We start from the raw sequence: 21,035 nt of genomic DNA, 5'->3' as shown, positions 1-21,035 counted from the left end.
TATGTCTGGTCTTTCATATCAAATCTTAAAAGCAAGACCCCAAAGGATCAAACTGGACTCTTACTGAATTCAAAAATATCCAGCATTCAACAGTTACATTTACAATGTCTGTCATATAATCAAAATTTGACAGACATGCAGAAAAGGAGGTAATGTACACGATAATGGGGAAATTAACCAATTAATCAACACTGATACAGAACTGATACTGATGTTGGATATAGTAGACCAAGGCCTTAAAAGGATAATTGTAACTGTTCGTGTATCCCATTTTAAGTAGACAATTGGGTAATAAAAGCTCCAAATCTCCAAACCAAACACTTAAAATAAAACTATAATGTATCAGATGAAAATATACTAAATAGGGATAATAGCAAACTAGATGTTATAGAAGAAAAGAATCAAAAATATAACAATAGAAACTAAAAATAAGGTACACAGAGAAAGGAATTAATTTTTAAAAAAGAGCAGATCATCAATAAATTGTGACATAACTTTAAACAATCTAGTATATGTGTAACCCTGATAACTGAAGGAGAAGAAAGAAAATGGAAGAAAATATATAAAGAAATAATGGGGGGCACCTGAGCAGCTCAGTGGGTTAAGGCCTCTGTCTTCGGCTTCGGTCATAGTCCGGGGGTCCTGGGATCAAGCCCCACATCGGGCTCTCTGCTCTGGTGAGCCTGCTTCCTCCTATCTCTGTGCCTGCCTCTCTGCCTACTTGTGATCTCTAACTGTCAAATAAATAAATAAATAAATAAAATTTTTAAAAAAAGAAATAATGGCATGAAAATATTCAATTTAATGAACACTATAAACAAACATGTCTAAGATATGCAGCTAACACAGAACCTAAAGAAAAATATGGTATGATATGGTATGGTATTGCATGGTATGGTACTAATATAAGTTGTTGGAACAAAATAAAGAACCCAGAAATAATCCCACACCTATATGGTCAATTAACCTATGACAAAGGAGGCAAGCATATACAATAGGGAAAAAAAAACAGTCTTTTCAATAATGAAGTTGGGAAAACTGAAAAACCACATACAAAAGGATGAAACTGGACCACTTTCAATCCCATTAAAAAAAAAAAAACCCAAAAAACAAAAACAAAAAACAAACAAAAAACCAAAAACAAATGAACAAAAACCCCACAAACTCAAAATGGATTAAAGATCTAAATGTGAAACCTGAAACCACAAGATTTCTAGAGAAGAACACAGGCAGTAATCTCTCAGTTATTGGTCTTACCAACATATTTATGGTATGTCTCTTGAGGCAAGAGAAACAAAAGCAAAAATAAATTGTTGAGCCTACACCAAAATAAAAATCTTTTTCACAGCAAAGGAAACCTGCAACCAAACAAAAAGGCAACTTATTGAATGGGAGATGATATTTGCAAATGATACATCTGATGAGGGTTAATACCCAAAAATGATAAAGAACTTGTACAACTCAACACCAAGAAAACAAATAATCCAATTAAAAATGTACAAAGTGGAGAGAGAGGCAAGATGGCAGAAGAGTAGGAAACTGAAATGACATAAGATCCCAGGAGTTCATCTAGATAGGTATTAAACCATTCTGAACACCTACAAACTCAACAGGAGATAGAAGAGAAGAAGAGGAACAGAATTGTTCCTAATTGTAGGAACAGAAAATCGACCACTTTCTGAAACATAGGATGTGAGGAGAAGTGAATCCAAAGCAACAGGAAAATAAACCATGGGGGGAGAGGGCAGCTTCTGGCAAGCGGTGGAGTGGTGGAGCACAAAAATCAGAACTTTTAGGGGCTCCTGGGTGGCTCAGTGAGTTAAGCCGCTGCCTTCAGCTCGAGTCATGATCTCAGGGTCCTGGGATCGAGTCCCACATCGGGCTCTCTGCTCGGCGGGGAGCGGGCTTCCTCCTCTCTCTCTCTCTGCCTGCCTCTCTGCCTACTTGTGATCTCTCTCTGTCAAATAACTAATAAATACAATCTTTAAAAAAAATCAGAACTTTTAGAAGTCTGCTCCACTGAGGTACAGTTCTCAGGTCCCATGGGGTACCCTGTGGCCTCAGGTCCCATAGAGTCACAGAAAGATTGGGAGTGTCAGGATGTGACAGAACTCACAGGTATCAGAGCAGGGAAGCCAGCTACAGAGAGGGAGCCAAAGAATGAGCTTTTAGATTAGGGTACCTTAAACCATGATCCAAGGCACAGTCAGACCATTGCTCTTCTAGCAGGACCTCACAAGTGGCAGATCCAGGGAGACTCACCTTCCTGCTCTGGGAGGAGCAGCACAGCAGGAATCTGCTGGGTTTGGACTCCAAATGGGGCCATGCACCAGAGATAGAAATGCTCAATCAAAGGCTGGGTGAGCGCCAGAGACCAAGGAGACAGGAATGATTGACTGCTTATTCTGAGGGCACACTGAGGGGTGGGGCCCCGAGCTCTCATCTCCTCCTGACCAGAGATTGGGAGGCTGCCATTTTCATTCCCATTCTCCAAAGCTCTGTGGAAAGTGTTCAGGGAACAAAAGCTCCGAGACACATTACTTAGCCCAGTCCCTGGCAAGGGTGGTGCAATTCCACCTCCAGCAAAGACATTAGAAAATCACTGCAAAAGGCCCCTCCCCCAGAAGATAAGCAAGAACATCCAGCCAAGACCAAGCTCATGAATCAAGAGACAGCAGAACTCCAGAGTTAGGAGAAAGCAATGCAGAGAATTAATGGCTTTTTCCCCATGATCCTTTAGTCTTGCAAAGTTAATTTATTTTTTTTTCTTATTCTATTTTTAAACTTCTCTTCTTTTAGGATTTTATAACTAGTTTATATTAAGAATATCTTTCTAAAAAAATCTTTTTAAACCTTCATTGTTATAGTCATATCTTATCCCTTCATTGTATTTAACCTTATCCTTTGTATACATATAGGGTTTTTTCTTTTTCCTAAAAGATTTTGGGATACAATTTCTTCTAATACATTTAACTATATCCTAATCTACCACATGGCTTTGTTCTAGTCTCCAGCCTGAGCACTTTCTTGCTTTTTCCAACCAACTTATCTTATCAATTCCTTTTTTAGAATTTTTTTATTTTCATCTTTATAGTCATATTCCACCCCTTCATTGTGTTTACTCCTATTTTGTATATATATGTATATATATACATATATATATGTACAGAGAGAGAGAGAGAGAGAGAAAGGTTTTTTGTATATATATATGTATATATAACATATATGTATATATATAAGTTTTTGTATAGAAGTTATTCTTTCTTATATATATATTTCTCCAAAAATTTTTTTTGGAGGTGATTTTTTCTAAGAGACCAAAACACCCAAAATCAAGTGGGTGGCTCAGTTCTATTCACCAGTCTAAAATATATACATATATATGTATATATTTTAAGTAGACAATTGGGTAATAAAAGCTCCAAATCTCCAAACACTTAAAAAAAAAACTATAATGTATCAGATGAAAATATACTAAATAGGGATAATAGCAAACTAGATGTTATAGAAGAAAAGAATAAAAAATATAACAATAGAAACTAAAAATAAGGTACACAGAGAAAGGAATTAATTTTTAAAAAAGAGCAGATCATCAGTAAATTGTGACATAACATACGATTTTTTATTTTTATTTTTATTTATTTTCTTGCCCTTTCTTCTTCCCCTGGTTTTGGATCTCTTCTGATTTGGTTAGCATACATTTTTCTGGGGTCTTTGCCACCCTTTTAGTATTTCTTCTCTCATTCATACATTCTTATCTGGATAAAATGACAAAATGACAAGGTGGGAAAACTCACCAAAAAAAAAAAAAAGAAAGAAAGAAAGAAAAAGAAAAGATTACCAGAGTTCATAATGATGATTCTCAAGGTGCTAGCTGGGCTTGAAAAAGGCATGGAAGATATTAGAGAAACTCTTTCTGGAGAAAAAAAAATCCCTTTCTGAAGAAATAGAAGAACTAAAATCTAACCAACTTGAAATTTTAAAAAAGCTATTAATGAGGTGCAATAAAAAATGGAGGCTCTCACTGCTACAATGAATGAAGCAGAAGAGAGAATTAGTGATATAGAAGACCAAATGACAGAGAATAAAGAAGCTGAGCGAAAGAGAGAAAAACAACTCCTGGACCATGAAGGAAGAATTCAAGAGATAAGTGATACAATAAGACAATATTAGAATAATTGGGATTCCAGAAGAAGAAGAAAGAGAGAGAGGGGCAGAAGGTGTTTTGGAGAAAATTATATTTGATAATTTCCCTAATATGGCAAAGGGAACACGCGTCAAAATCCAGGATGCACAGAGAATCCCCCTCAGAATCAATAAAAATAGGTCCACACCCTGTCATCTAATAATAAAACTTACAAGTCTTAATGACAAAGAGAAAATCCTGAAAGCAGCTCAGAACAAGAAGTCTGTAACATATAATGGTAGAAATATTAGACTGGCAACAGATTTATCCACAGAGACCTGACAGGCCAGAAGGAACTGGCATGATATATTCAGAGCACCAAATGAGAAAAATATACAGCCAAGAATACTATATCCAGCTAGGCTATCAATGAAAACAGGAGAGATAAATACTTCCAGGACAAACAAAAGCTGAAAAAATTTGCCATCACCAAACCAGCCCTCTAGGAAATATTGAACAGGGTCCTCTAAGCAAAGAGAGAGCCTAATAGTAGTAGACCAGAAAGGAACAGAGACAATACACAGAAACAGTCACCATACAGGCAATATAATGGCACTAAATTCATATCTTTCAATAGTTACCCTGAATGTAAATCGGCTAAATGCTCCCAATCAAAACACACAGGGTATCTATCAGAATGGATTAAAAATCAAAACCCATTAATATGCTGCCCACAAGAAACTCATTTTAGACCCCAAAACACCTCCATATTTAAAGTGAAGTCGTGGGGAAAAAATTTACCATGCTAATGGACATCAAAAGAAAGGTGGGGTGGCAATCCTTATGTCAGATAAATTAGATTGTAAGCTAAAGACTATAATAAGAGATGACTAACTCAAAGGGATGACACACTCAAAAAGATATCACACCAAAGGGTCTGTCCAACAAGAGGATCTAACAATTTTAAATATCTATGCCCCTAACATGGGAGCAGCCAACTATAGAAACCCATTAATAACGAAATCAAAGAAACACATCGACAAATACAATAATAGTAGGAGACTTTAACACCCCCCTCACTGAAATGGGGAGATCATCCAAGCCAAAGATCAACAAGGAGATAAAGGCCTTAAATGACACACTGGACCAGATGGACATCACAGATATATTCAGAACATTCCATCCCAAAGCAACCGAATACATATTCTTCCCTATTGCAGATGGAACATTCTCCAGAATAGATCACAACCTAGGTCACAAATCAGGTCTCAATTGGTACCAAAAAGTTGGCATCATTCTCTGCATATTTTCAGACCACAATGCTCTGAAGCTAGAATGCAATCACAAGAGGAAATTTGGAAAGAACACAAATACATGGAGATTAAACAGCATCCTTCTAAAGAATGAATGAGTCAACCTGGAAATTAAAGAAGAATTGAAAAAATTCATGGAAACAAATGATAATGAAAGCACAACAGTTTAAAATCTGTGGGACACAGCAAAGGCAGTCCTGAGAGGAAAATATATAACAGTACAAACCTTTCTCAAGAAACAAGAAAGGTCTCAAATACACAACCTAACCCTACACCTAAAGGAGCTGGAGAAAGAAAAGAAAGAAAGCCTAAACCCAGCAAGCGAAGAGAAACCATAAAGATCAGAGGAGAAATCCATGAAATAGAAACCAAAAAAACAATAGAACAAATCAATGCAACTGGAAGCTGGTTCTTTGAAGGAATTAATAAGATTGATAAACCCTGGCCAGACTTATCAAAAAGAAAAGAGAAAGGACCCAAATAAATAAAATCATGAATGAAAAAGGAGAGATCACAACCAACACCAAAGAAACACAAACAATTATAAGAACATATTATGAGCAAATATAAGCCAGCAAATTTGACAATCTGGAAGAAATGGATACATTTCTAAGGACATATAAACTAACACAACTAAAAATGTTATAAACTGCCAAAACTTAACCAGGAAGAAACTGAAAACCTGAACAGACCCAGAACTAGTAAGGAGATTGAAGCAGTCATCAAAAATTTCCCCAAAAAACAAAAGCCCAGGGCCAGATGGCTTCCCAAGGGAATTCTACCAAACATTTAAAGAAGAATTAATAACTATTCTCCTGAAACTGTTCCAAAAAATAGAAATGGAAGGAAAACTTCCAAACTAATTTTATGAGGCCAGCATTACCTTAATCCCAAAAACCAGGCAAAGACCCCACCAAAAAGAATTATAGACCAATATCCTTTATGAACAAGGATGTGAAAATTCTCACCAAAATACTAGCCAGTAGGATCCAACAGTACATTAAAAGGATTATTCACCACTCTCAAATGAGACTTATTCTTGGGCTGCAAGTTTGGTTCAACATCCACAAATCAATCAATGTGATACAATATATTAATAAAAGAAAAAAACAAGAACCATATGATACTCTCAATAGATGCTGAAAAAGCATTTGACAAAGTACAGCATCCTTTCTTGATCAAAACTCTTCAAAGTGTAGGGATAAATGTTAGATACCTCAATATCATCAACGCCATCTATGAAGAGCCCACAACAAATATCATTCTCCCATCCAAGTACTAACCAGGCCCGACCCTGCTTAGCTTCCGAGATCAGACGAGATCGGGCGCGTTCAGGGTGGTATGGCCATAGACCAAATATCATTCTCAATGGGGAAAAACTGAGAGCTTTTCTGCTAAGGTCAGGAACATAGCAGGGATGTCCACTATAACCGCTACTATTCAGCATAATACTAGATGTCCTAGCCTCAGCAATCAGACAACAAAAAGAAATCAAAGGCATCTGAATCAGCAAAGAAGAAGTCAAACTCTCAATCTTTATAGATAGTATACTTTATGTTGAAAATCCAAAAGACTCCACTCCAAAACTGCTAGAACTTGTACAGGAATTCAGTGACGTGTCAGGATATATAACCATATGCACAGAAATCAGTTGCATTTCTATACAACAGCAGCAAGACAGAAGAAAAAGAAATGAAGGACTCAGTCCTATTTACAATTGCACTCAAAACCATAAGATACCTAGGAATAAAATTATCTAAAGAGGCAAAGAATCTGTACTCACAAAACTATAAAGAAGTCATGAAAGAAATTGAGAAAGACACAAAGAAATGGAAAAAAATTCCATGTTCATGGATTGGAAGAACAAATATTGTGAAAATGTCTATGCTACTAAAGCAATCTATACATTTAATGCAATCCCTATCAAAATCCCATCCATTTTTTCCAATAAATAGAACAAATAATCCTAAAATTTATATGGAACCAGAAAAGGCCCCAAATAGACAAAGGAATGTTGACAACGAAAGCCAAAGTTGGTGACATCACAATTCCAGACTTCAAGCTCTATTACAAAGCTATAATCATCAAGACAATATGGTACTGGCACAAAAACAGAAACATAGATCAACAGAACAGAATAGAGAGCCCAGAAATAGATCCTCAACTCTATGGACAACTAATCTTCGACAAAGCAGGAAAAAATGTCCAATGGAAAAAAGACAGTCTCTTCAACAAATGGTGTTGGGAAAATTGGACAGCCACATGCAGAAGAATGAAACTGGACCATTTCCTTATATCACACACAAAAATAGACTCAAAATGGATGAAAGACCTCAATGTGAGGTAGGAATCCAACAAAATCCTTGAGGAGAACACAGGCAACAACTTCTTGGACCTCAGCCACAGCAACTTCTTCCTAGAAACATCGCCAAAGACAAGGGAAGCAAGGTCAAAAATGAACTACTGGGACTTCATCAGATCAAAAGCTTTTGCACAGCAAAAGAAGCAGTCAGAAAAACCAAAAGACAACTGACAGAATGGGAGAAGATATTTGCAAATGACATATCAGAGAAAGGGCTAGTATACAAAATCTATAAAGAATTTACCAAACTCAACACCCAAAGAACAAATAATCCAATTAAGAAATGGACAGAGGACATGAATATACATTTCTGCAAAGAAGACATCCAAGTGGCCCACAGATACATGAAAAAGTGCTCCACATCACTCAGCATCAGGGAAATACAAATTGAAATCACAATGAGATACCACCTCACACCAGTCAGAATGGCTAAAATTAACAAAGTCAGGAAACTACAGATGTTTGAGAGGATGCGGAGAAAGGAGACCCTCCTACACTGTTGGTGGGAAGGCAAGCTGGTGCAGGCACTCTGGAAACAGTGTGAAGTTTCCTCAAAAAGTTGAAAATAGAGCTACCCTACATCCCAGCATCACACTGCTGGGTATTCACCTAAAGATACAAGTGTAGTGATCCAAAGGGGCACGTGCACCCAAATGTTTATAGCAATAATGTGCACAATAGTCAAACTATGGAAGTTTCTCTAGAACATCTAGGTTCTCCTAGATGTCCATCAACAGATGAATGGATAAAGAAGATGTAGTATATATACACAATGGAATACTATTAAGCCACCAAAAGAAATGAAATCTTGCCATTTGCAATGACATGGGTAGAACTAGAGGATATTATGCTGAGTGAAATAAGTCAATCAGAGAAAGACAATTATCATATGCTCTCCCTAATATGAGAAATTTGAGAGGCAGAGTTGGGGTTTTGGGGGATAGAGAAGGAAAAAATGAAATTAGATGGGATTGGGAAGGAGACAAACCGTAAGAGACTCGTAATCTTATAAAACAGACCGAGGGTTGCTGGGAGGAGGGACGATGGAGAGGGCGCTTTGTATTATGTACATTGGGGAGAGTATGTGATATGGTGAGTGCTGTGAAGTGTTAAGCCTGACGATTCACAGACCTGTACCCCTGGGGCAAATAATACATTATATATTAATAAAAATAATTAATAAAATGTACAAAGGACCCTAATACGCATTTTTCCAAAGATGACATTCAGATGGCTAATAGATGTAGGAAAAGATAATCAACATCATTCATCAGGGAAAAGCAAATTAAAACCATGAGATATCACCTTTCACCTGTTAGAATGGCTAATACCAAAAAGGCAAGAAATAAGTATTGGCAAGAATGTGGAGAAAAGGGAACCCTCATGTACTATTAGTAGGAATGTAAATTAAGTGCAACTACTGTGAAAAACAGCATGAAGTGTCTCAAAATTTAAAAGCAGAAATCATGTGATCCAGTAATTCCACTATTAGATAATCAAAGAGAACAAGAGCACTGAAAGATATCTGCACCCCAATGTTGGTTGCAGCATAATTTACAATAGTCAAGATATGGAAACAACCCAAGTGTCCATTGATAGATGAATAGATAAAGAAGATATGGTATATATACGCACATAAACACAATGGAATATTACAGAGCCATAAAAAATAAGATCTTGCCATTTGTGACAACATGGATGGATCCTAGTGGGTATTATGCTAAGTGAAATAAGTCAGACAGAGAAAAATAAATACCATATTATTTCACTTCTATGTGTAATAAAAAAATAAAACAAAAACATAAATAGACTCACAAATACAGAAAAATTTGAATGATGGGTGAAACAGATGAAGAGGATTAAAACTCCAGTTGTAAAATAAATAAATCATGGAAATGAAAAGCATAGCATAGGAAACACAGTAAATAATATAGTAATTATGTGCTATCGTGACCGATGGTGACCGCACTTAGCATGGTGAGCACTGAGTAATATATGGAGTTATCAAATTGCTACATTGCACATGTGAAACTAACATAACATTGTATCTCAACTGTACTTTAATAGTAAATATTAAGAATATTGTTGAATTATATTGTACACCTGAAACTAATATAATGCTGTATGTTAATTATACTGCTATAAAAAACATTTTACATTCTACAAATTACACTGTAAAAAAAAAAACCTCTCCATTTCCAATTAAATGCTGACTCATAATTTTAGACTGTCTTGAATTCTGAGAAGTTGAATATAATGGTTATTACTTCCATATTTCTTTAGAAATTCTGAAACATTTAAAAGCCTCTTGGAATTTTTTTTTTCCATCCAGAGAAAACCTAAAAATTGTTTAAGGGAAATATCTAAGATGCAGCCACCAATAATATAAATAAATAAAATAAAATATTACAAAGTCATATCACAATTAAATTGCTTAACAAGGGCGCCTGGGTGGCTCAGTGGGTTAAGCCGCTGCCTTCGGCTCAGGTCATGATCTCAGGGTCCTGGGATCGAGTCCCGCATTGGGCTCTCTGCTCGGCAGGGAGCCTGCTTCCTCCTCTCTCTCTCTGCCTGCCTCTCTGCCTACTTGTGATCTCTCTCTGTCAAATAAATAAATAAAATCTTTAAAAAAAAATTGCTTAACAAAAGTTACAAGGAGAAAAATCCTAGAAGTAGCCAGAGGGAAAAACATCATGTTATATACAAGGAAATGGAGTTAACAAATTTCTTACAGAAAATGATGTAATTAAGACAATAAATAGAACTACATTTAAAATACCAAAAGAAAAAATTCTATCTCCCCAGAATTCTATACCCAATAAAAATAATTTTCAAAAATGAAGGTGAAATAAAAAACGTGCTCAGACATAAAATAACTGGAAGAATTCATCACCTATAGATTCATACTATTTAAAAAAAAATTTCATGGTAGTCCTTAAAGCAAAAGGACAATTATTACAGATAGAGATATGGATCTATACAACCGAATGTTAAAAACTGAGAATTGTAACTATGTTTGTAAATACCTGTGAGGTTTTTGCTTATTATTTATATTTCTTTAAAAGATAATTGGTAGTTAAACAAAAATAATAAAAATATAGTGTAGAGTTTATAATGCATAAAAGAAAGGAGTTTAACAATGGTTTTGATGAAGAAATGGCAGTATATTAGCATAAGGCTCTTATAGTATAGGTGAAGTGGTATAATCGTTTGAAGGTACACTGCAGTAAATTATATGTGTTATAAATCTTATTGCAACCGATATAATAACAAAATAGCTCAGCTAATAAGCAAAAAAAGTGAACAGAATTGATTCATTAAAAATACAATTAATTTAAAAAGAAATTAAAAAAAAAAGAAAAAAGAAACAAGGATCAGATGGGACAAATACATTTACAGAAAAATGATCAATTTTAACTTAACCAATCCAAAAATAACATTAAATATAAATAGTCACTCTCTCTCTCTCTCTGTCATATGGATAAATACAATCTTCAAAAAAAAAAAGCAAGACCAGATTATGTGCTAACCACAAGAAATGCATTTCATATATGAAACTACAAGGAGGAGTATATAAAATTTATACCATGTTAGGCTTATAGAAAGAAAGCTAAACTGGTTATGTTAATGTCAGTTAGGAAATATGTTACTTTTAGAGCAGAGAAGAAGAGAAATAAATAATCTCTAGAAATAAAGAAACCCTTTTCATAATGATAAAGGGGCTAACTCACCAGGGAAATATAACAATTGAAAACGTCTCATTCCTAGTATCAGAGTTCCAGAATACATAATGCAAAACTGATGGAACTGCAAGGAGAAATTAGTAAATTCACACTGTTGTTAGATATTTCATAACTCCATCTCTTAATAATTGATGGAAGTAGAGAGCATCAAATATAGATGATTTATCAAGACTCTCAACCAATTTGACCCAACTGACATGTATTAAAAAAAAAACCCTCAACTTACTCAGAAAATTCAACTAAAAATAAAACAGAAACACAACAACAACAAAAGAATCTGATAATTTTCAAATGTACATGAAGTATTTATCAAAATAGATCATATTTTTGGCCCTGAGACAAGTCTAAATAACTATAAAATATCTGATTTATATATAAATATTTTCTGGCCACAAAATAAATTAAATTAGAAACCAATAAGAGAAATTCAATGGAATAAATCATTGGTTGAAAAAAGAAATCAACAAGAAAATTAAAAGCATTTTTGAAATGAATGAAAAAAATATAATGTGTTAATATTTCCAAGATCTGTTTAAAGCAACACATAGGGGAGAATTTATATCACTAAATGTTGATGTTAGAAAAAAGAAAGGGCACCAGTTCATAACCTCAACTTCCACCTTTAAAACCTAGGTTATAAAAAAGAGAGAAATGTAAGCTTAAGAATAAAGAATATATTAAGGATAAGAAGAAAATCAATTGTATAGAAAACCAAAAACAATAAAGAAAAATCAGTGAGATCTAAAGCTATTCCTCTAAGATCAATAAAATTGATAAACCTCTTTGCTGGTCAGGAAGAAGAAGGAGGAGGAAGAAAAAGAGGAGAAGAAGGTGGTGAAGAAGAGGAAGAAGATGGAGGAGGAGGAGAAGGACAAAGAGAAGAAGAGGAAGAGGAAGAAGGAGGGGCAAGTGCGAGGGGAGGAAAAGAGGAAGACGAAGAAGACACATAGTAACAGCGTAGAGAGAGATGGCTTACTATAAGTTCTACAGATCTTGAAAGGAATAAGAATATATTTTGAACAGCTTCATCCAATAATTTAAAAAAATGAAATGAAAATAAATAGACTTTAAAATTAAGACAAATTACTTGAAAGACACATATGACCAAAGCTCACTCAAGAAGAAATACATAATCCAAATAGGACAATATGCATTCAAGAATTTTAATTTTGTACATAAAAACTTTCTGCAAACACTTGGCACAAATGTCTTTACTGATAAGTTCAACAGAACTGTTAGGAAGAAATAAAAACAATTCTATAAAACTGCTTCAGAAAATTAAAATGATGGGAATATTTGATGAATCATTTTATGAGGCTAAACAAAAAAATTATAAAAAAGTAAACTATAGTCTATTATTCCACATGATCATAAATGTGAAAATTCTTTTAAAAATGTAAATCAAAATTATATAAAATTTATTACCAGGAAGATGAGGTTGATATAACTGCAAAAAAAACTCCACTCAATGTAATTCACCATATTAGCAAACTGCTAAGTAAAAATATATGATCATCTCAATGGATGAAGTAAAAGCTTTGACAAAATCCAACATGTATTTCTGCTCAAAGAGTCCCAGCAAACTAGGAATCAAAGAGAACTTTCTTGACCTCGTGTTGTCATCTATACAAAACTTACAGTTAACATTATACTTAATGGTGAGAGACTGAATGATTTCCTTCTATAATCAGGAAAAAAAAAAATAAGGATGTCCACGCTGCTTCTATTCAACAATATATTGGGGGCTCTGATTGACATAATTTGGCATGAAAAATTACTATTTTTCAATAGTGGAAAGGAAGAATTAAATCAGGCTTTATTTGCAGATGACATGAATGTCTATTTATAAATCTAAAGAAATCTGCAAAAGAAATAAGAAAAGAAATTTGCAACAAAAAAACCACAACTAAGAAAAATACATGAATTTAACAAGGTTGAAAAACTAAATTTTAAATAGCTTCAAAGAACATGAAATACTAAGTGATAAAACTGACAAAGAATGTGAAATAGTTGTACACTGAAGACCACAAAGCATTGTTGAGAAAAATTATGAAAGACCTAAATAAATGGAGATGCAGTTACTCATTGCTTAGAAACCTCAGCATTGGGTATCTAGGTGGCTCAGTTGGTTAGTGACTGCCTTCATTCAGCTCAGTTCCTGATCTTGAAGTCCCAGAATTGAGTCCCACAACCGGCTCCCTGCTCAGCAGGGAGTCTGCTTCTCCCCCTGACCTCTCTCCTCTCATGCTCTCTCTCTCTTTTTCTCTCAAATAAATAAAATTAAAAAACAAGAAACCTCAGTATTATCAAGATGTAAATTCTTTCCAAATTGATCTATAGATTTAAGAAAATTTCAATCAAAATTCCAACATAAATTTTTTATGAAAATTGACAAACTGATTCTAAAATTCATATAGAAATATATAAGTCCTAGGGGCGCCTGGGTGGCTGAGTGGGTTAAAGCCTCTGCCTTCAGCTCTGATCATGATTCAGGGTCCTGGGATCGAGCCCCACATCGGGCTCTCTGCTTGGCAGGAAGACTGATTCCCCCCTCTCTCCCTTCCTGCCTCTCTGTATACTTGTGGTCTCTATCAAATAATTAAATAAAATTTTTAAATAAAAAAAAGAAAGAAATATAAAAGTCCTAGAATAAGCAAAATCACTTTGAAAGAGAACAAAGTAGATTAACACTACTTACTTCACGAATTATAAAACTGCAGTAGTTAAGACAGTGTGGTATTTATCTGAGGATAGAGAAATAGATGAATGAAAAAGAACAAAGAATCCAGAAACAGAGTTGCATGTATACGTCTTTCTTTTTTTTTTTTTTAAAGATTTTGTTTATTTATTTGACAGAGAGATTACAAGTAGGCAGAAAGGCAGGCAGAGAGAGAGGGGGAAGCAGGCTCCCTGCTGAGCAGAGCCTGCAGGGCTCAATCCCAGAACCCTAAGATCATGACCTGAGCCAAAGGCAGAGGCTTAACCACTGAGCCACCCAAGCCTCCCCATATATGTCTTTTCAACAAATGATGCTTGAACATTTGTATATCTATTGCAAAAGTATGAACTTAAATTGATACCTCATACTATATACAACATCAAAATGGATAACTGACCTTAATATAAAACGTAAAACTAAAATTTCTAAAGGAATGTTGAAGAAAAACTTTTTGATCTGGGTCAACATTGTTTTGTTTTGTTGGTTATTTTGTTTGTTTGTTTGTTTTTTAATACAACACCAAAGTAATAATCCATAAAATAAAATAACTGATTTGACTTCATCAAAATTAAATACTTCTCTTCAAAACACACAAATAGAGTGAAAAGATAAGCTACAGAATTGGAGAAAATATTTGCAAAGTATGGATGTGATAAAAGATTTGTATCTTGAATATATAACCAATTCTTAAAACTTAATAGTTAAGAAAACAACTCAATAATAAATGTGCAAATATTGGAATGAAAAGTTTACCAAAGAAGTTAATTGAATGATAAATAAGCAAAAAAGATGGTCAATATAATTAATTGTTCCATAAACTAAATTAAATTAAAAACATAAATGATATACCATTAGGATTAAAATAAGAAAGACTGACCATACCAAGGTTTATTTTATTTTATTTATTTGACAGAGAGAGATCACAAGTAGACGGAGAGAGAGGCAGTCAGAGAGAGAGAGAGAGGGAAGCAGGCTCCCTGCTGAGCAGAGAGCCCAATGCGGGACTCGATCCCAGGACCCTGAGATCATGACCTGAGCTGAAGGCAGCGGCTTAACCCACTGAGCCACCCAGGTGCCCCTGACCATACCAAGGTTTGATGAGGATGTGAAAGAACAGCTAGTTAGAATGTATAAGTGGTACAATCACCTTGTAGAACAGTTCGGCAGTTTCCCTAAAAAGTTAAATGCACATCTACCATATATATAATCAGCCCTTCTATTCTTTTTTTTTTTTTCAATTTATTTATTTTCAGAAAAACATTATTCATTATTTTTTCACCACACCCAGTGCTCCATGCAGGCCGTGCCCTCTATAATACCCACCACCTGGTACCCCAACCTCCCACCCCAGCCCCACCCCCGGCCACTTCAAACCATCTGAGGGGTTTGAAGCCCTTCTATTCTTAAGAATTTATCCAAATGATCAGAAATCATGTCTACACAAATACTTGTATGAGAATGTTCATAGTAGTTTTATTTGTAATAGCCCAAAACTGAAAAATTCAAATTCTGTCAACTAACTAATAATGGATAAATAAATTGTGATCACATACAAATTTTCCCTTTTGCCAAATCATGTTAATATGGTAACTATGGACTTATATTAGAACACATCCTATTCTTATTAAATTTTATATTAATGTGGAATTGTATCACTTTTTAAAATAAAATATAGGGTCAATCATTCTCAAATGATCATTTTGTGATTTCATCAAGTTCTGCGTTTAAAAGTCCTTCTAGTTATATTGGGATTTCGGGATTTCTGTAGGGGCAGATAAAAGGACAGACTTCACAACCAGCCAGGCTGGGTTCATTATAGCTCTGGTGCTATCCAGCTGTGAGGCCTTAGGCAATTTACTTAACCTCTTTACTTTCAGTTTTCTCAGCTGTAAAACGATTATAGTAATAGTAACATTTCTCAAGTTTATTGTGAGAATTAAATGTGTTAAATCTTATGAAGAGCTTTTACAAGCGCCTGCCCCATAACAACCAATATATAAATATTTGTTATTATTCTTATTGTTATTCTGATAACAATACTCCATTTTTCCAATTACGTATAATCCTCCCCCCACCCCACCTCGGTCCATATGCGGTATGGACAATGTTCTTTCCTTTTCGCCAAGCATGTAACTTAGACCCAAGAAGTGAGAATATTCCATTCCTATGGCCAATGTAATTTGCTTAGGGACAGAAAGAGGACCCAATCAGAGGTACTGAAATATAATGAAACATTTGCAAACTTAGGATAAAGAAATGAGCTTATTCAAATTGTACATCATCTAAGAGTACTTAAGGTCTGGATTTGCTATAGCCATTTTTTATAAGGAGCTTGACAATGAAGGCAAAGCTGAGGTAGCGGGACTAAGAATTCAAGAAATCTGTTCTTAGTGTAACATTATGTCAGCCCATCATTGCAGCACTCAAATTTCCAGCCAAACAGTGAAACGATCCATGTCCATAAACCAGTAGGTCTCTCTCTACCTCTTTTTCTCTCTCTCTCCTACCCCCTTCCTAAGCCTGTCTGTGTATTGCCCACAGCTAATGGTAGCATTTACATTTTCCCAGTGTAATGTAAAACTAAGAAGAATAATGGATTAGAGACTTTATGGAGCCAGAAAAGCCTGAACAATTTACTATCTGTCAAGCATGACAGGCTGTGGCCTGATGACTACTGTGCTGTTTCCTATAACCCCCCATTTAAAGTGGAGTTAATTTTATCACATGTAATTATTCTCTTTCTACCATGTATATTGGATGCGATGGGGTGCCTGCAAAGACTACATGACATGCCGTTGAAATCTCTGGCACTTGGAGTTGTACATAGGAATGGAATAAGGCAGTTGTCTAGGTTAAGGAGTCAGCAAACACTTAAGAAATGTGAACATTTTTGGTGTATTTATGGGAAGTGTGTGTGTGTATGTGTGTGTGTTACTGTAGATATGTACATGAGAATGTGTAAGTATGTGCATTTGTGTGTATGAGAGAGGCAAGAAAAATATGGACTCTAGGAATCACTTCTCTTTGTGTCACATACCATTCAGTCTTCTTTTTCTTATTCTTCAAAGTTTTCTCTTTGGAGGTCAAGTCTAGCCCCATTCTGATCTCATGTGTTCCTGAGGGAGTTGACCTTATCCCAAACAATCAGAGCATTTCATATATTGATTTGATAGGGATAGACAGATTACTCATGTGCTTCTTTACTAACAAAATTACATGAGACCTTTGCTGGAGGTTCTGGGAAAGAGACCCCCACTCTCTGTTCACTAAATTTCAGCCTAAAAGAACAATAGCAACAAAAGTTACACAATTCATTTTGTGACGCCTGAGAGCTAAAAAGAGTACTCAAATGGAATAGTGGAAGAGAGGGAGAGAGAGAAACCACTTCCCAGTGACATCAGTTAAGCCCTGGATGAAGTCAGCTGAAGTGTAATAACCTTGGGTTCTTCAGTCACTTGAGCCAATAAATCCATTTCAATCTTAAAAGACAGTTCAGTTAAAGTTTTGTCATATGCAACATATTTACTCCCTGATGAAAACAGTGAAGATTTTTCTGCTCAAGGCACATAAAAATAAATACATGAATACATACATAAACAAATAAATAAATAAAACCAGTCAGCACTCCTCCCCTTACAGAATCCAATCTCATTTGTACTCCTCATTAATTAGGACACTCAAAATCATATTTTCCACTGTTCTAAACTGTGAGTTATTTCCAATTTTCCAATTGACCTGATTATATCAGGTACAGTCATTATTAGAATGAGTTATCCACTCAGTAAGTGCTGAGGAGCTCTTACAGCCAAAACGATGTTTGAAGTCTGGTCTAAAGCCAAAAAATATACTCTAAAGAAGATTTCTCAATTTTTTGTCAAATTCTCTTGAAAAGGAGTGTTCAAAGCAGTTAATAATAATGCAGAATATCTCACTGGATGATGGTTTATAACTATCACATAATAAAAATCTTGTAAAAATAAACAAACTCCTATAATTATGTGGCCTCTCAGAAACATCCAGAGATTGGTTATGGGTTGATTTACTGGGTTGATAAAATAGGAATACTTTACATATTTGAACAATCCCTCAAGCATGTGTGCAGAAATGATAGAACCTGGGATAATGACCCAGAGAAAACTTAGTCTTGCTTATGTTGAAATTTCTGTGATAATCTTATCATATGGAATAGCATTTCAGATCCCCATTTGTATGGCTTTCCATCAACCAATGTGAACATAGAAGTGAATACCATTGATATTTAGTATTGTCCACCATTGTCAGCCCTTTGATCTATGCAATCCACAGTTTTACCTAATACTATTCTTCTGTTCCATATATATTTGGAATATTTGCTTAAGAATTATAGTCATCATGGCTTGACAATCCTTTCCCCTTTGCTCTTAAGAAGTTGAGGGTTAGGGGGTTCCTGGCTGTTTCAGTCAGAGGCATGAGAGGCTCTTGACCTTAAGGTTGTGAGTTTGAGTCCCACGTAGGTCTAGAGATTATTTAAATAAATGAAACTTAAAAAGAAGTTGAGGGTTAACCATGTGAAGAAGTTGTATCTCAATTAACTAATGGACTGGAGGAGAAGTTTGTGAGGTAGCCAAAGGTCTAGCTATATCCACCCCAATCCTCTCCACCATGGGTGTTTCAGCATGTTGGTGCCTGGGGCTGTGGGGGAGGCACCATGTGAGGGCTGTCCCTCAGGTGGGCACAGCAGCCATCCCAGGAAGGGTCAGGACACATTCTAGAGCTGAGAGCCACTGCCCAACTCTGGAACTGTCTACCTTCTAGCTTATTGAACTTAATTCAATATTCTCAATATTCATATTCAATATGAACTTAATTAAATATTCTCATTTTTAGGAGACTTTTAGCTGGGCTTTTTTTTTTTTTTTAATACCCATAAGCATTTAACTGAACAAGAGTTTTTGATGCCTCAAAGGTGGTAACAGAGAGAGACCTGGACACAGTTTGATCAGAATTACAGTGTGGGAAAACAGGCTTAGGAGAATCAAGAAAGGGCATGAGGACTATCGGAAGCTAATCACAGGAGATGGATCATATCAAAGCAGCTCAACTGTGACGTCATTCAAGTATGCTTTCTAATTAATTGTATTCCCAGTTTAGCAGCAATCTTGATTTCTTCTAAAAACTGGAATATATCACAAATTATGCCCTGCCTGCAAGCTGATTCCACTTGCCTAACTTTGAACATCTCTTGAATACAGGTTCATGATCGTTATTCTTAGTTCTCATAGCATTTCTCATATACATGAAAGTCTAGTAAGCTCCTTAACACAAACTGAACTCCATAAAAATAAATTGACATGATTACAACAACAACAACAACAACAATAAAGCTTTTTATCACACAGAGCTTTGGGAAAAACAAAAATAAAATAGATAACATATATGCAAATGTTTTCTACCTTACATAAAGTATATAGAAAGTCTCTTGCTTTGAAGGAAGAAAATGTAAAATAACTTATTCTGAATTATTTTTCAGCTTCCAAGAATTTGAGAGTATTCTAATTGATTCTTTTAGTATCTGTTGATCTCTTTCCAAGTGAGGGAAGGATAAAAATTATCTATTATTCTACTTATCATAGCTATACAGCATCTGTGTTTGGTATTATTTTCATTTAATTTTTGCAAATAAACTCAGAGATTTGCCCCATCAGTGCATATTTGCAAAATATTAAAAATAAATATAAAATAAATAATAAATAATGCACATCATTTTTTATTGCCTTCTACCTCTGTCTCATTTGTTTCTCAGATCAGTGACCTACAGGCTCTCAAGAAGTCTTTCTGCAGGGCACACATTACATTAAGCATAATGCAGAAAGCCTAATGGGAAAACATTTCTTGTGGTCCTTTAAATGAGTGCATGTGATTTTAAAATTTATTTATTCATATAAATGTTAAAATATTACAATACAAGCTTTATTGATGTTTAAATGAAATTGATTCCGTAAAAGTGAAAATTAGAGTAGTCATTCATAAAAACAATATACAGAAAAGAAATTCATGTGAACTTGAAAATAATAAGCAAATTATACCAAATCTGATTTTTAAAAATCCTAATAATGAATTAAAAATAAGGAGCTAACATTTATGGACTACTCATTTTATGCTTATTGACTTTTTAAATTATTTTATAAATGTCATGTCCAAATAATTTATATGCTTATATGTTAAATTAAATTCTTATAAAATTTTTGAAAGAAAGTATTTACCATTAAATGGGAAAAGCAAGTACTTTGGATGGATGTGACGACCCAGAGTTCAAAATAATTGTTTATTTTCCAAAGACCTCACCTGAGTCTCTTCAGCTAAATCTACCTGATGTCATTTGAGGTATAATTAAATCAGTTGTCAATCCAAACATATGAGCTTAATCACTAATTTTGGAAAAAAAGAAAAAAATTTAGAAGTTAGTTAAATCCATAACAAACAGTTAAGCAAAATTTAAAGTAAAATTAACAGGTATATTTTTATATTAATTTGAAGGATAGTATTAATATGAGCACCAGATGTTGTACAGAAGTGCTGAACTGTACAGCTGAAACTAATATTCCATTGTATGTTAATGGGAATTTAAATAAAAACTTAAATATTCGTTCAGGAAATTAAAAAAAAATATATATATATATATCATTAATTTCTTTTTTATTTATTTTAAACTTTATTTTATTTTTTCAGTGTTCCAAGATTTATTGTTTATGCATCACACCCAGTGCTCCATGCTCTCCTTAATACCTTAATA

Source organism: Neovison vison, chromosome 1, assembly GCF_020171115.1.
Source record: "Neovison vison isolate M4711 chromosome 1, ASM_NN_V1, whole genome shotgun sequence".
In the NCBI taxonomy this organism is placed as follows: domain Eukaryota; kingdom Metazoa; phylum Chordata; class Mammalia; order Carnivora; family Mustelidae; genus Neogale; species Neogale vison.
Note: the sequence above shows the minus strand (reverse complement) of the source record.